The following is a 14,495-nucleotide window of genomic DNA, read 5'->3' as shown; positions in this document are numbered from 1 at the left end:
CTGCTGAGCTTATCATTTTGTCCGAGTAGTCGGTGAATAAGTTTTTCCTGACACGCGAGTCATCCCTTTCTAGAGCTCGGCGGCTTTGTCCTTCAGGCTGGGCCCTGGAAGTCTGCATGAAGTGCAGTCTGGGATCCGAGCGCAGGAGCTTCCAAAGTGATGCTAAGAGCAGGCCTGTGGGAAGGGGCCGGGCCGGCTGTGGAAGGCGAAGCTGGAAATAGGGCGCCTCGCCCAAGCCCCTGGCGTCCGACCTTTCCTCCTCCATCGCCTGCCTTGACCGACTGGAGTCAGCGTGATACGAAGACACGGATGCCGGAGGGAGCATCTCCGCCCTCGTCACCCATCTCGTTACGCGGAGCCTCCTCTGCGGCCCCAGGGGGACCCGATGGGCAGCTGTGACTGTCCCTGGGATGCAGACAGGCCGCAGGGGCCGTGACGTGGGATGCGCGGCCCAGACTTGTCCGTGTGCTGCATCTGCACCTGAGTTAGCAACAGCCCAGTGGGGGGGGGGCGTTGCTCATCATCATCATCATCATCATCATTTATTATTTGTTATTATTATTATCATCATTATTATTATTTCCAAGGAAACTCCGGAGAGAAGAAAGTTCATCAATCAGGGGGGGCGTTAGTTTTCCGGGGCCTTCCGCCTGGGTGGGCGTGGGAGCCGCTGGGCAGCCGCGGGGCGCGCGGGGTCCCGGGCCGGGGAGGGGGGAGGGGGGGGGAGCTGCACCTGCGCCTCCCGGGCCTCGGCGGCCGCGGCGGGGCTGCGGGTTGGGCTGCGCGCGGGCGGGGCGTCGGCGCGGGCGGGCGGGCGGGCGGCCTGGCGGGCGGTGATCGCCCCCTGCGCCTCGGGACGCGCACAGCAGGCCGCCCCCCCCCCGCTCCCCGCCCCGCCCCGCCCCCCCGCGCGCCGCGCCCCGCGCACCTGTGCGCCCCGCCCCCCGCCCCCGGGCTCCCGCGGGGTCCCCGCGCTGCGCCCTCCGGGGGGGACCCCCCGCCGCCCCCCGCACCTCCCCGCCCGCGCTGCGGCTGCCGCCCGCCTCTGGGAGCCGGGCGCGCCCGGCGGGGGAGGAGCCGGGGAGGAGCCGGGGCGGGGCGCGGAGGGGCGGGGAGGGGCGGGGCGGGGAGGGGCGGGGGGGCCGCAGCCAGTCCGCAGCCGGCGGGGCCGGGTTCGCCCAGACGCGCGCGCCCGCAGCCGGGCTCGGGCCGGGACCGCCGCCGGGAGGGGGACCCCGCGGCCCGGAGCGCTGCTGCCCGGAGGCCCTCGGCGCCGCGGGCCCGGGAGGATGCGCGCCGCCCCCCGCACGGCGGCCCCGGGCCTGGGCGAGCCTGCGCCGCGGGAGCGCGCCCTGCAGCCCCGGCAGCCCCCGCCGCCCGCCCCCGCCCCCGCCCCCGCCCCCGCCCCGGCCCCGGCCCCGGCCCCCGCGCGACGCGCGCCCTGAGCCCCCCGCCCCGCCCCCCCCGCGCCGCCCCGCGCCGCCGCTCCGCCCCGCCCGCCCTCCCCGCCCCGCCCCGCCCCGCCCCCGCCCTCCGGAGCCCGCGCCGCGGCTTCCGAAACTACGGGACCAAGTGCCGCCGGGACTGCGGGAGCCGCGCCGGGGACCCAGGTGAGCGGCCGCGCGGCCCTGCACGCGCCGGGAGGGGGCCCGGGGCTCGGGGGCGCCCTCCTCCGCGCCGCGCCGGCTCCCCCAGGCGGCCCCCGGGCGCGGGGTTCGAGTGCTGCGGGGCGCGGAGGAGGGCGGTCGTCGGGGCGCTGCGCCCGGGGCTTCGCGGAGGCCGACACCTCGGGGCCGGCGCTGGCCGCGCTCCGCAGAGTTGGGGGTCGCGCCCCGGCTGCCCGGGCCGGGCGCTGGGGGCCGGGGACTCGGGGACTCGGGGTCCGGGGGTCGGGGGCTGGGGGTCGGGGGCTGGGGGCTGGGCGCCGCGGCCGCAGGAGGACTGCGGGCCCGTGAACTTGCGGGCCGGGGGCGCCCCATCCCTCGCGACCTCATTCCTACCTGGCGGCCCCATCCCATCCCTGGGGTCCCCATCCCTCCCTGGCGACCCCATCCCATCCCTCAGGACCCCATCCCTCCTACCTGGTGGCCCCATCCCTTGGGGCCCCACCCCATCCCTGGCGGCCCCATTCCATCCCTCGGGGCTCCATCCCTCCCTCGGGGCTCCATCCCTCCCTGCGGACCCCATCGCATCCCTCCCTGGCGGCCCCATCCCATCCCTCCGGACCCCATCCCTCCCTCCGGACCCCATCCCTCCCTCCGGACCCCATCCCATCCCTCCCTGGCGGCCCCATCCCTCCCTCCGGACCCCATCCCTCCCTGGCGACTCCATCCCTCCCTCCGGACCCCATCCCATCCCTCGGAGCCCCATCCCATCCCTCCCCCGGGCCCCATCCCTCCCCCGGACCCCATCCCTCCCCCGGGACCACATCCCTCCTCCGGACCCCATCCCTCTCCCGGGACCCCATCCCTCCCCCGGGCCCCATCCCTCCCCCGGACCCCATCCCTCCCCCGGGACCCCATCCCTCCCGCCGGACCCCATCCCTCCCCCGGACCACATCCCTCCTCCGGACCCCATCCCTCTCCCGGGACCCCATCCCTCCCCCGGACCCCATCCCTCCCCCGGGACCCCATCCCTCACGCCGGACCCCATCCCTCCCCCCGGACCCCATCCCTCCCCCGGACCACATCCCTCCCCCGGACCCCATCCCTTCCCCGGGCCCTATCCCTCCCTGGCGGCCCCAGCCCCCGCCACACGCGCGCACACCCCGACACGGATGCGGTCGCGGGCGCAGAGGCCAGGAGGTCTCGGGGTCGCCGCGCCGCTGCCCCGAGCGAGCGCCGACTCGGCCCGGACGCCCCTACCTGGGCTCAGGTACCCGCGAGCAAGCCCCCGCGCCGCCCGGGCCCCGCGCCTGGCTGGCTCCGCTCGCGGCTTGGCTCCCGGGGGCCGGAGGGCGCCCGCGCGGGACAGCGGCGGCCCGGGCCTCCCCCCGCCTCCCCCTCCGTCCATCGCAGAACCACCTTCTTCTTGGGAAACGTTGATCCCTTCAGGGGAGGTTTAATATTTGCAAAGTGCTTTGTATCCTATTACTTGGTGGATGCATTTAATCGCACTGTAACTCTTCCCTGATTTATGTAAACTTGGCCTGATAAATAGCAAACAGGGCCAGGGGGTGGGCGGCAGTGGGGGGTCCATCTAGCTCCAAAGACGCCCCTTTCCAAGCAGGTTTGCTGGAAGTGCTGCCGGCGCGGCGCTTCTGCAAGCTTTTGCTCAGTAGTTTTGACATATTCCAGGGCTTTTTAGACAAATGTGGCCGTTTCCATTTATCTCCAGTGTCTTCGGTTTCTGTTCCAAGAAAAAGTTGAAGTGGAGGTAAGGAAGGAGATCACAAATTTGGATATCGGGACTATTTGTGAAAGGTATTTTAAGGTATGACATTTTATTGATATCGATGATGTAGCAGATTTTTTTTTTTTTAAAGTTGCCCTTAGCGATTTCTCCGAACGGAGCTCTTAAAAGGAGAAATGAAAAAAATACTCCTTAACCCTTTTTTTTTTTCAGATAGGTGCTACGTCAAGTTACGGGGGAGATGGTGAGCCTAGTATTTAACGCAGTTGCACCGAGGCGCTAGGATGGTGGTTTCTAGGTGAAGCCAGACCTGATGCTTCCATGTTAATACTGGAAGTTGCTCCCTTTTCGGCATCTTTGTGAGGAGGTGCTCCTTCCAGTGTTTTGATTATGCTTTCATCATTGTCCTTCCTTTTTCGCTGGCGTACACAGATGTTTTTGAATGAATAACCTTCTTACTCACTGAATTTTCACTCATTCAAAAAGTATTTGTTGAGCGCCTGAGCACACAGGCATATGCAAAGCTAAGCTGGATGTTATTTTAAATAACAAGGAAGGATTTTCGGTAGAGGCAGGATGCTTCCTCCTACACTGTGTAAAAAGAACTGCAAGATCAGGGGCTTACTTGGGGGGAAGCAGCGTCTTGCCCAAAGTAGGTGGTCAACAAAGAGCGGTTGACTCAAAAATCCTCCGAGACACGTTAACCGGCCAACTTCGCTGCTTTCACCCTAAAATCGCCCACTATTCTTAACCCACCACCTCCCGGAGCCGTGACTCAACCTCAGAGAATTGATGCTGACTTTACTCATCTTGCTCTTTGTCTGGATACTTTGGAGAAATAGCAGCATCCATGCCCTGCTCTAGCTTTCCGCGTGCGATTTCTGTGGAGCCGAGCCAGACCCGCTACGTCATTAGTATTCATTTATGAGTAAATGCAAATGTTCCTGTTGCATTGAGAAAGTGCCCTCGGATTCATAGAACACAGCATACATTTTGCTCCTTTCTTTCTCTTTACAGTCTCAGAAGCTGTAACGACTCTTACAAATGCGATCCTATGTCAAAGAGCAGGTTAGTTATTATTTTTATTTAGAGAAAAGAAAAAAAGGTCGCTTAAGATGATTTAAGAAAAGGAGACCCTCTTACGGAAATTCTAGTCGAGAATTTTCTTTAGCTCTCTTGACATGTCTGGCAGGATGGTCTTTTATTTTAGGGACGTTCATTCATGAGTGAAATAGCTCTCAAGATAACTTCCTAGTAAAGGGAGCTGGCACGGGAGGGAATGCTTGCTAAAAATGATGCTAACAACTCTGGGAATAGAGTGTGAGCAGTACCACTAGGTTTGTGCCATTGGAATTATGGGAATGCTTATATTTGATTGGTTTTTATAGGCGTGGCTTTTTTGGGATTTCTTTGTGATACTTTATTCAAGTATCTTCATATTTCGCGGTTAGTGCAGTCAGGTGAGGAGTTATTGTTTGGTAATGGACTTAATAGTTTTTTTTTGTTTTGTTTTGTTTTGCTTTGCTTTGTTTCAGAAAAGAGAAATAGTTTGAAAGAAGAGTCCAAGTTGAGTTAAGGGACTAACTGTTCAAACCACAGATTCATCTTCTTTCAGGGTTTATCCTCTTTCGGTAGGAGGGAAACTTCAGAACTGAAATAACTGGTTAAACTTTCCACATGACCTAAATTGCTACTATTTAGAAAAAAAACCTACATCTTACTTTTTCTACAAATTTAAGATGAATTCTTTAAAAAGATTCTTTAAAATTCTTTAAAAGTGTAATTTTTTTTCCCCCTCCCCGGAATCTACTTTCATTGTGGGTACATTTTGGTCCCTCTAGGATCAGTGCTAGTTTCTGAGAGTCATGATGTTTCCCTAACCTTTATAGCAGAAGTACAGTTAAAGCAAGACATTTATAACTGCGTTTAAGAAAATCACTGATCTAAGTCAAAAATATTTCAGAGCAGCTAACACCTCACAAAAGTGGAAGCAAATGATGGTATCTGGAGGTCCACAGAAGGTATAGGCAGGATAAATGCAACTTTATAGATCTCCTGTGCAAGCTCCATTATCATGTCTTAATTAACGTTTGGTGCAATGGATTGTTTTCCATATGTTTTTTTAAAGTTTTTTGAAAGGCAACTATGTCAGTTTAAGAGGTGATTGAAGAGTTAGTTGGCTTGCCGTTAGCCCGCTTGACCTAGGTTATGAATGGGAGGTGGGGAGGTTTTACATGGGTACACCTATGCTTTTAGGTCCATACATGCATATATACTCATATACATACACATGGAGCTTATCTTTATTCATTTATGTTTCCGCATATTTCTGTGCTTTGCCCGATAACTCTACGTAACAGGAAGAGGGTCTCCTTTGTGGCATGCGTAGTTCGTGGAGTCAGCATCCTTTTGAGAATGGTATTGACAAATGCCCAAACGCTTTGATGTTAAAAATTGGAGCATATTCACCCCTTTTCTTTTCTTGAACAACTTAATCCAGAAGCTCTCTTAATCGTAACGTTTAATATGTGCCTGCCGCCGTCTAAAGAACTCTCCTAGTATTTACTCACTGAATCCCGCTAGGCACCCCTTCACAGAGGGGGCACGGTCCTTACTGGCCTTGAGAAGATGAGCCAAGTGAGGTGCAGGGGGCCGCAGAAGGGGCTCGGGCTCGGCAGCTCCCGGACGGCCGAGGCCGCGGTCAAGGCCAGGCCGTCCACCGCGCGGTGCCGCTGCTCGAGGACGGATGCCGTGTAAAGTGCACTTGAATAGGGGCCGAGTGCGGAGCAAGGTAGGTCATATGACAGGTGCCTCCTGGCAACCGAGATTTGCCACGGTTTTCAACTTTGAGCGAATTTGTAAGGCATTCCTCAGGAAGGCCGTTGTCCTGAAGCACCCACAAGAGCGGGGCTGGGACTTCACGTAGGTTTTAGTGGGCTCGATGATTTCCGTAGGTTCAGCTACTTTTAAATTAGGTAACTTAAGGACGGATGCCGTATTTAAGTAGTTTTAATAGCTCAGAGGCTCTGGTACTGAATGTTTTATGTTTCCCATAATATCCTTATAATGGGAACTTCTCGTGTAGAGGTCGATGTTATGTGTCACTCGCTGGTACTCGCCAAAGGAGCGGGAGTTTTTTATGAAAGGGTGAAATGAGCCTTAATCTGTTCTGATGCACAGGGCATACCGTTGGCATCCAATTAATGTTTACTATGTGAATTGATACAGAATATGCTACAAGATGATAGTCCAGAGGTCAAAAAAAAGAAAAGAAAGTCTTTATATTGCATAGTTGCAAGACTGTGATTTAATATCGAATAGGCCTTTTCCTTCCTCATGATCTCAGGACATTACTGTCTGCGAAACCCCGCGGAATAATAATCCTTATGAGACTGAATGGCCTGAGATAGGAAGAGGAGGGCATAAAGAGGGTGAAATAACAAACTCATTAACGTGTTTAGATCTAGAGGTCGACCAAAGGGAAACTGCCGTAATTGTACCTTTAATTAAAAAAAAAAAAGCAGCATATGAGACGTAATGAACATTAAGGAAAAGAATCTTTACACTGCTAATGAGCTCGCAGGACTGTCCTATCATAAATATTAACAATCTTACTAAATGTATGGTTTGGAGAACTATGTATGAACATGTTAACATGTCACCATAATCTCTCTGCCTGTGGCTAACTAGCTCAAGTCAATGGAAGAAAAAAAATCACAATTTCTGCATGTGCCGCAACATAAATAAGGTGTTTTTTATGGTACAAGTACCGGAGCCAGAGCCGCCTGAACTAGAGGCCCCGCTTCAGGTTTTATTAGCTGTGGGATCTTGGGTAAATCACTTACCCTTTCCGTATCTTAGTAATATTCTCTTACGTGGTTGTGGAAATGCCAATTCCGGATTTCCATATGATGCGGTACGTGAAAGGAGTAGCAGGGAGGGTGGTGCGCGGTCAAGGCTCAGGAACTCGTAATCGATACCGCTGTTAGCGTCGTCACCGACGGTCAAGCATAACGGGCCCAGGACCCCGGGCTGGTCTTTGTATACGTGTGCGTACGTGTGGGTGTTGCACCGGTTGTTCGTTACCATAAGACGTAGGTTCTACGGATTCTCTTACTGTCAAGGGAAAGGTAGAAAGAGAAGAAATTCGTGATTCAGACTGGTTCCAGATAAAGGCCTGTGCCAAGCACCGAAATTACACGGAGGCGTTGGGCACAGCCACTCCACTATTTCCTCTTGCTGGGCCCGGCCATGCATTTTCTTACGGTTCTTTGGAAGACGTAGTTATAAGTTCTAGTTAATGGGAAAGAACAAAAGGCATTGCAAAGCATTGAGATATATATATTTTTTAAAGATTTTATTCATTTATTCATGACAGACACAGAGAGAGAGGCAGAGACACAGGCAGAGGGAGAAGCAGGCTCCATGCAGGGAGCCCGACGTGGGACTCGATCCCGGTTCTCCAGGATCATACCCCAGGCTGAAGGCGGCACCAAACCGCTGGGCCATCAGGGCTGCCCAAGCATTGAGATATTTATATTTATTTTTATAACCAATAGGAGTTGAAGTATTAGGACACACAGAAATTTCTTACTCTTTTATGTCTATTTCCTTTTTTAATATTTTTATACCATGTGGAGTTTGTGGTTTAGGGGTAAAAACGCTGTTTTCTAACTCTGGTCGTTTTAAGCTTGCGTAAGATAATTGAAAAGATTAATTTTATTCTTAGATTTTTTTATTTTTATTTTTTTTATTTTTTAAAATTTTATTATTTTTTTATTATAAATTTATTTTTTATTGGTGTTCAATTTGCCGACATATAGAATAACACCCAGTGCTCATCCCGTCAAGTGCCTCCCTCAATGCCCGTCACCCAGCCACCCCCACTCCCCCGCCTGGGAATGTGAACTGGTGCAGCCACTCTGGAAAACTGTGTGGAGGTTCCTCAAAGAGTTAAAAATATTCTTAGATTTTTTTTTTAATTTTAAGTTTTAATTTTTATCTATTTTTTTTAAAGATTATTTATTCATGAGAGACACAGAGAGAGAGAGAGAGGCAGAGACACAGGCAGAGGGAGAAGCAGGCTCCATGCGGGGAGCCCAACGTGGGACTCGATCCCGGGTCTCCAGGATCACACCCCAGGCTGATGGTGGCGCTAAACTGCTGAGCCACCCGGGCTGCCCTATTTTTAGTTTTTAAAGATTGATTCATCTGAGAGAGGGAGAGGGTGTGTGTGCAGGGGCCAGGGAGGGGGGCACAGAAGGAGCCGGGGAGAGAGAGAGTCCCTTGAGCAGACTCCCTGCTGAGCGCTGAGTGGGAGCCCCGACATGTGACTCTGAGATCATGACCCGAGCCAAAACCAAGAATTGGTTGCTGACCCAACTGAGCCAGCCGGGTGCCCCTCTTGTTTTTTTGTATCTCATTTAGTTTTGGTAGGTATCTGGCTCTCCTCACTTTGCAGATTTAGAGAGTTTAGGAACTAAGCTTCATGTTTAGTTTGCTGTAACGAGTGTACTTATTTACCCCCTTTTCTTTGGAAAAAATAAATGATAATAACATTTAATTAATATTTACTCTGTACCAAGCATCCTACAGGTCCTAATGCATTTCAGCGTTACTAGTATTCCCATCTCACAGATGAGGAGATTGAGGCCCAGAGCAGGCCCGTAGCTGGAGGAGTGGAGCCATGATCCAAACCCACGCCGTCTGGCCGCGAGCTCCCCTGTGCCCACACCAGCAGCCCTCTCAGTGGCATTGAGCCCCAGAGCACCATCCCTGGATTTCTGGACCTTGAAACTCATGCCTCCCTACTCCACTGTGTCCTTCCTGCAATAAAAGAGGGATTTATTTTTAATAAAGTGTAATTTGTTGGCTTTGAAATATCGCACTATTTTCCAATGTATATGCAACAGCCACTAAAGCAAAGAATGAGACCATACTAATTTTTAGTAAACTGTTGGATCTATTTTTAAATAGACTTAAATAGGTCTGCCAAGATCCCGCTAAATAGTTGCATCCGTGCTTTGTATGCAGTGGTAGGGAACTGATACTCGGTGCTAGTGGAATGTCTTCATCTGGTGAGCCAGCTGCCTGTGGGCTGAACTTCCTAATTGCCTTACTTTTTCTGAGCTGAATGAAATAGTACAGGATCTGGGGCATTGGAAAAGGGCTTTTCTTCCCAGGCATACAGTGTGGAGAAGTGGAGAGGCTCAAGGCGTTGGAGCTGCAGGGTTCCTACACGTGTGCACGGTTCCTTTCTCCTTAGAGCCAGCGGAGGCCCAGAGAGCACTCACTGAGCCCCCGGCGGGCGCTCCCTCTGAAGGGCAGGGCCTGCGCTGGGCCGTGTCCTTGTTCCCTTCACTTCCACGGAGTCTGGCACATGGTGTGATGGGGCAGATGCAGGGCTTCCTCCCGTGGGCATTTCAGAGCCTGGCGAACAGAGCTGAGGGATCCAGGCAGTGGGGACGCGGGAGACAGCCAGAGACGGGGTGCACGAGGGATGGATGGGCCAGCAGGTGGGTCGGTAGCCAGTGGGGCTCCTTGTTGCCATTTCCTTTGTAGTCCAGCGCGGCTGTGTTGCTCCTGCCCCGTCTGCACTACGTGCGCGGTGCCCACTGAGCCCTGGGGTCTGACTCTAGAGAGAAGACCGCTCTCGCTAGTTGTCCTGGTGGCCGGCTCTAGCACAGCACAAAGTCCTCGTCTTAGCCTCGACTATTGCCCGACGTCCTACAGAACTTCAGGATAAAGTTCAAACCTGTTCAACATTCAAAGCACGGGAGTCCCTGGGTGGTGCAGCGGTTTAGGGCCACCTTCAGCCCGGGGCGTGATCCTGGAGACCCGGGATCGAGTCCCACGTCAGGCTCCCTGCATGGAGCCTGCTTCTCCCTCTGCCTGTGTCTCTGCCTCTCTCTCTCTCTCTGGGTCTCTCATGAATAAATAAATAAAATCTTTTTTAAAAAAAAAAAAAAAAACATTCAAAGCTCTGTTTTTTCCGTCCGGTGTTTCTGCAATTCGGAGATGCAAGGCCAGGGGTGGCGAGGGTGCGCGTTTGCACGCCGGGCCTTTGCACGTCCCACCCGCCCGCCTGGCCCAGCCCCCCCTCACCGCTTCTGCTTGCTCCCCCTCTCCTTCGGGCAGCTGCCCACCCCCACCCAAACCAGGGGCTGGCTTCCCGCGCCTCCCGCTATAGTATGGACTCTCTCTGGATCCTGGTCCTCAGGGGCTGCTTGGTTTGTCCGTGGCCTCCCGGAACGCGTGCACGCACCCTGCTCCCGCCCCAGCCACTAGCTGCACCTCCGGGGCCTGGCATAGGGTCTGCATCAGCAGAAGCACTAAATACATCTTTTTTTTTTTTTTTTGGAGAAATAATCATCGTATGTTTCCCTCCGCCTTACTTCTTCCCGCCTTCTTCTTACTCGCTGACTTGTCCGCTGATGTCGGGATGTCGGTACACACGTCTTGAGCAAGGCCTGAGTTGCAGGCGGTGGGGTGGGTGCTGAAGAGGCCAGTGGCTCAGTCCCTGCTCTCAAGGAAGGTGCAGGGCCAGAGCAGATCCAGCTGGGGGGGGGGGGTGTCCGTGCGCTAGATGATGGGGGAACATTGGGGACGCAGCCAGAGGGAGAAGCCCCGTTCAGCCTGAGGTGAGGGAAAACCCGCTCCCCGCCCCCAGCCCGTCCCCCCTCCAGCTTTCTCAGCGTCCCTAAGTGGCCTCCATCTAGCAGGACTGCTTCCTTTGAAGGGCCCATTTAGGTCTCCATTTCTCCTGTAACGGTCTATAGAGAACTACGCAGTTTTAATCTTTATTTCCTACCTAGAAGACTAAGGAAGCTTCAGAAAGTTCCTTAACAGGCCATGAGCTAATTTTTTTTTTTTTTTTTTAGTTTTTCTCCTATTAAATTCTTGTAAGTATATCTAATAATCCTATAATTCCTTAACGGTTTCTCCTTGTAAAGCAAGACACTTCATGTTTAACCAGCTATGAGTATTTACTGAATGAGAGATGGAAATTTCTCTTCTAAGATTTGCGACAAACATGAAATTAAATTCTTTGACCATGAGCAAAATGGAAAATGCCGTAAGACCAAAGGGTTAGCTGACAATATATGATAGGCACAGTAACGTCTTATCTAGTTCTACAGAAACAGGAATAGAAATCGGTATCAATCAACAGACCTATACACGCACATAATTTGTTTTTATTTTATTTTTATTTTATTTTATTTTATTTATTTATTTTATTTTATTTTATTTTATTTATTTATTTCATTTTATTTATTTATTTATTTATTTATTTATTTATTTATTTATTTATTTTTTTAAGGATTTTATTTATTTATTCATGGGAGACACAGAGAGAGGCAGAGACACAGGCAGAGGGAGAAGCAGGCTCCATGCAGGGACCCCGACATGGGACTCGATTCTGGGACCCCGGGGTCATGCCCTGAGCCCAAGGCCGACGCTCCACTGCTGAGCCTCCCAGGCGCCCCTATAGGAAACCTTTTTGGATGTGTGTGGCTATTCCCTGGTGAGTAACCAAACATACAAATAAGATAGAAATTCCCTTCAAAAATACAAATACAAAATTACCTTGAAAGCATAACATATAAAATATGACCGACTACGCTCTAAGAAGACCGATACACGTAATATGGTATCTAAACCGTGTTTGGGCTGACTTCCTCTAGTAAGGTATCATTTCTAAAATGAAAAATGAAAACGATATTAAATACTACGTTGTTTGCTTCCCCCGAAATACACGAAAGGATGGATTCCTCCTGTTCCCTGGATGTACAGACGCTGCAGTCCCGCCGATGCCTTAAAGCTGCGACAGGACCAGGTGCAGTATGAAAGTAGAACCAAGTTAGTCCCGTTTGCCGTCAGTTAGAAGTTCACTTTGAAATTTTTGTACTGTTGTCAGAATTTAAGTATATTCTGTGTTAAAAGCTACCTTAGTTAAGGGTATATATTATAGGGGCACTGGGGGTGGAGGGCTCAGCGGTTGAGCGTCTGCCTTGGGCCCACGGCGTGACCCCGGGGTCCCGGGATCGAGTCCTGCGTCAGGCTCCCCGCAGGGAGCCTCCTCCTCCCTCTGCCTGGGTCTCTGCCTCTCCGAGTCTCTCCTGAATGAACACATACAGTCTTTGTAAGAAAGGGCAGAAGCACGTGTACATCCCTGTAAGTGGTGTTGCGCTGGGCGTACTGCCTGCCGTTCCCATCAGCGCGTGCACGTCGCCAGGGTGCACGCGGACCCCGTGTCTGGACCCGCGCAGTCCTGTTGCCTTGACGGAGGGGGCGCTTGGATTCCTGTGTGAGCCGGAGGCTCTCCGTGACCCGGTCCCGGTGCAGTGACCATCAGGGTCCATCGGCAGCTGGTCCCCTGCATGCACGACACACTCTGGACACGTTCAAAGGTGAAATGTCAGGAAGCCGAACGGGAGACGTGTGCACTCCAGGTGGCTGGTTGTCCAACCCCGGCCGCCCAGGGGGAGCCGCTGGGCCCGTGGCCCCGGGAGCCCCAGCCGCACCCCCTTGGCTCCCCCGAGGCCCCCGGGGCGCACGTGCCAGCCTGTGTCCTGGGCCTCTTGTACCCAGTGGGCGTGAGGAGGAGGCCTGGGTTTTCTTCCTGCAGACACAGCCTGGGGGTCTTGGGTCCCCCGGCTGGTGGGAGGGAGCCGGATAAGGAGACCAGGTGTCCCGGTGTGCGCCCGGGGAGCCCGGGGTGCAGGTGCAGGTGCAGGTGCAGGTGCCAAGACAAGGCCCAGGGCCCATCCCTGCCACGCCGCCCAGGAGGCAATCCCCCCCCCAGCCGTGCTGTGTGCACTCCAGCCCCCGATGGCCCTCGGTGGCTCAACTCTGTCCCCACCCCCCACCCCCGCTAGGAGGGGAGCCAGTGGTTCCAGTGCCCGCTCACAGGTCCAGCCACGGCTTCCCGAGCACCCAGCATATCCCGGGACCCCGGGATCACGCCCTGAGCCCGGGCTTGGCGGAGGACAGACCGGCCCCTGCAGAATCGTCGCAGGGTCCCGCAGGGGCCCACAAAGTCAGCGGCCGCCCTACAGCCCCCACTGCCTTCCCAGCTCTTCCCTTTGAGTAAACCCAGCTTCGGGGCAGACAGAGCACCTGACTCAGTGAACCCAGCCGAGGGCAGCAGGTGACTGGGTGACGGGCACCGAGCACGGCACCTGATGGGATGAGCACTGGGTGGCACTCTGGGGTGGCAAATTGAATATAAATCTAAAAAAAAATAGAAAAAAAAGACAAATGGAAAAAACAACACAAGAACCCTACTTCAGAGGAGCTGAGTAGCTATTCGGTGTGTGCTTTCTTCTATAGAGAGATGCTGATGGCTTCAAATTTTTGACATTTTGGTGTTTTAGAGATACGTGGAGTAACCCAAGGATTCTCAACAAAGGACGTAAGAGCTCACGCCACCGGGAAGGGAGAACTTACGGCCTCCCCGCTGGGCCTTGCATCCCTTGGGGGGGGGTCCCAGGGGAGAGGGTACAAGTCCGTGCCCTTTACCTACTGTATTTCAAACATGCATTCTACTGGTTCTCCCTCTTTCCATTATTTTCCATCGGGAAGGCTTTTTCTAAAAAATTCTCTTCCTTTCGGTCTGGGAGGAACAAGCGAATTATCAGTTGTATGTGAATATTGTGCCGCTGCCAGATTTGTGGGGCCCTGTAAGGAGGTGATTGATTACCCGGTGACCCGCGGACCACGGATGTTGGGGAGAAAACCGAGGGGGAGGAGGAGGCCGGGGGGCGCGTGGGAGCCCGGGGCGAGGTGGGGGGACAGCCTCTGCCGGCGGGGCCGCTCGGCCTCCCTGTGCGCCTTCCCTGTCGGGCCTGCCACCCGCATCTCTCGGCTCCTTGAGGCCCCAGCCTCCCCTCCCTCCGCCCCGCATTCCTTTTAAATGTCAAGGGAACTAAAAGGGGAGGTGGAGGCCGGAGCTCTGTACCTGGCCCGGGGGTCGGGCTGCCGTGGCCTTGTCGCGACGACCCTGGCGTCGGGGGGACACACACGGCCTGGAGGACTCGCGGCCCCTTTCGGAATCAGAGGCGATACGTTCGTGCGACGAGCAAAAGCCGTGCATTCCTCTGCCGTCTGCAAATTTCGGAGCCCCGAGCCCAAGTCGAGCCTGT

At 54.3% G+C, this 14,495-nt stretch overlaps 1 protein-coding gene across 2 annotated transcripts in view; it reads left to right on the top strand.

The window, feature by feature from the left end:
- Positions 1 to 1,514: 1,514 nt before the first annotated feature.
- HS3ST5 (heparan sulfate-glucosamine 3-sulfotransferase 5) overlaps positions 1,515 to 14,495 on the top strand; it is a 248,246-nt gene continuing 235,265 nt past the window's right edge. For both annotated transcript variants that reach the window (XM_055330394.1, XM_055330393.1), the window contains exon 1: positions 1,515 to 1,610. The gene's annotated coding sequence lies outside the window, so the exon portion shown is untranslated. The remainder of the gene's footprint in view (positions 1,611 to 14,495) is intronic.

The sequence above is a fragment of the Nyctereutes procyonoides genome, unplaced genomic scaffold (genome assembly GCF_905146905.1).
Source record: "Nyctereutes procyonoides isolate TBG_1078 unplaced genomic scaffold, NYPRO_anot_genome, whole genome shotgun sequence".
In the NCBI taxonomy this organism is placed as follows: Eukaryota; Metazoa; Chordata; class Mammalia; order Carnivora; family Canidae; genus Nyctereutes; species Nyctereutes procyonoides.
Note: the sequence above shows the minus strand (reverse complement) of the source record. Positions and strands in the feature narration are given on the sequence as shown.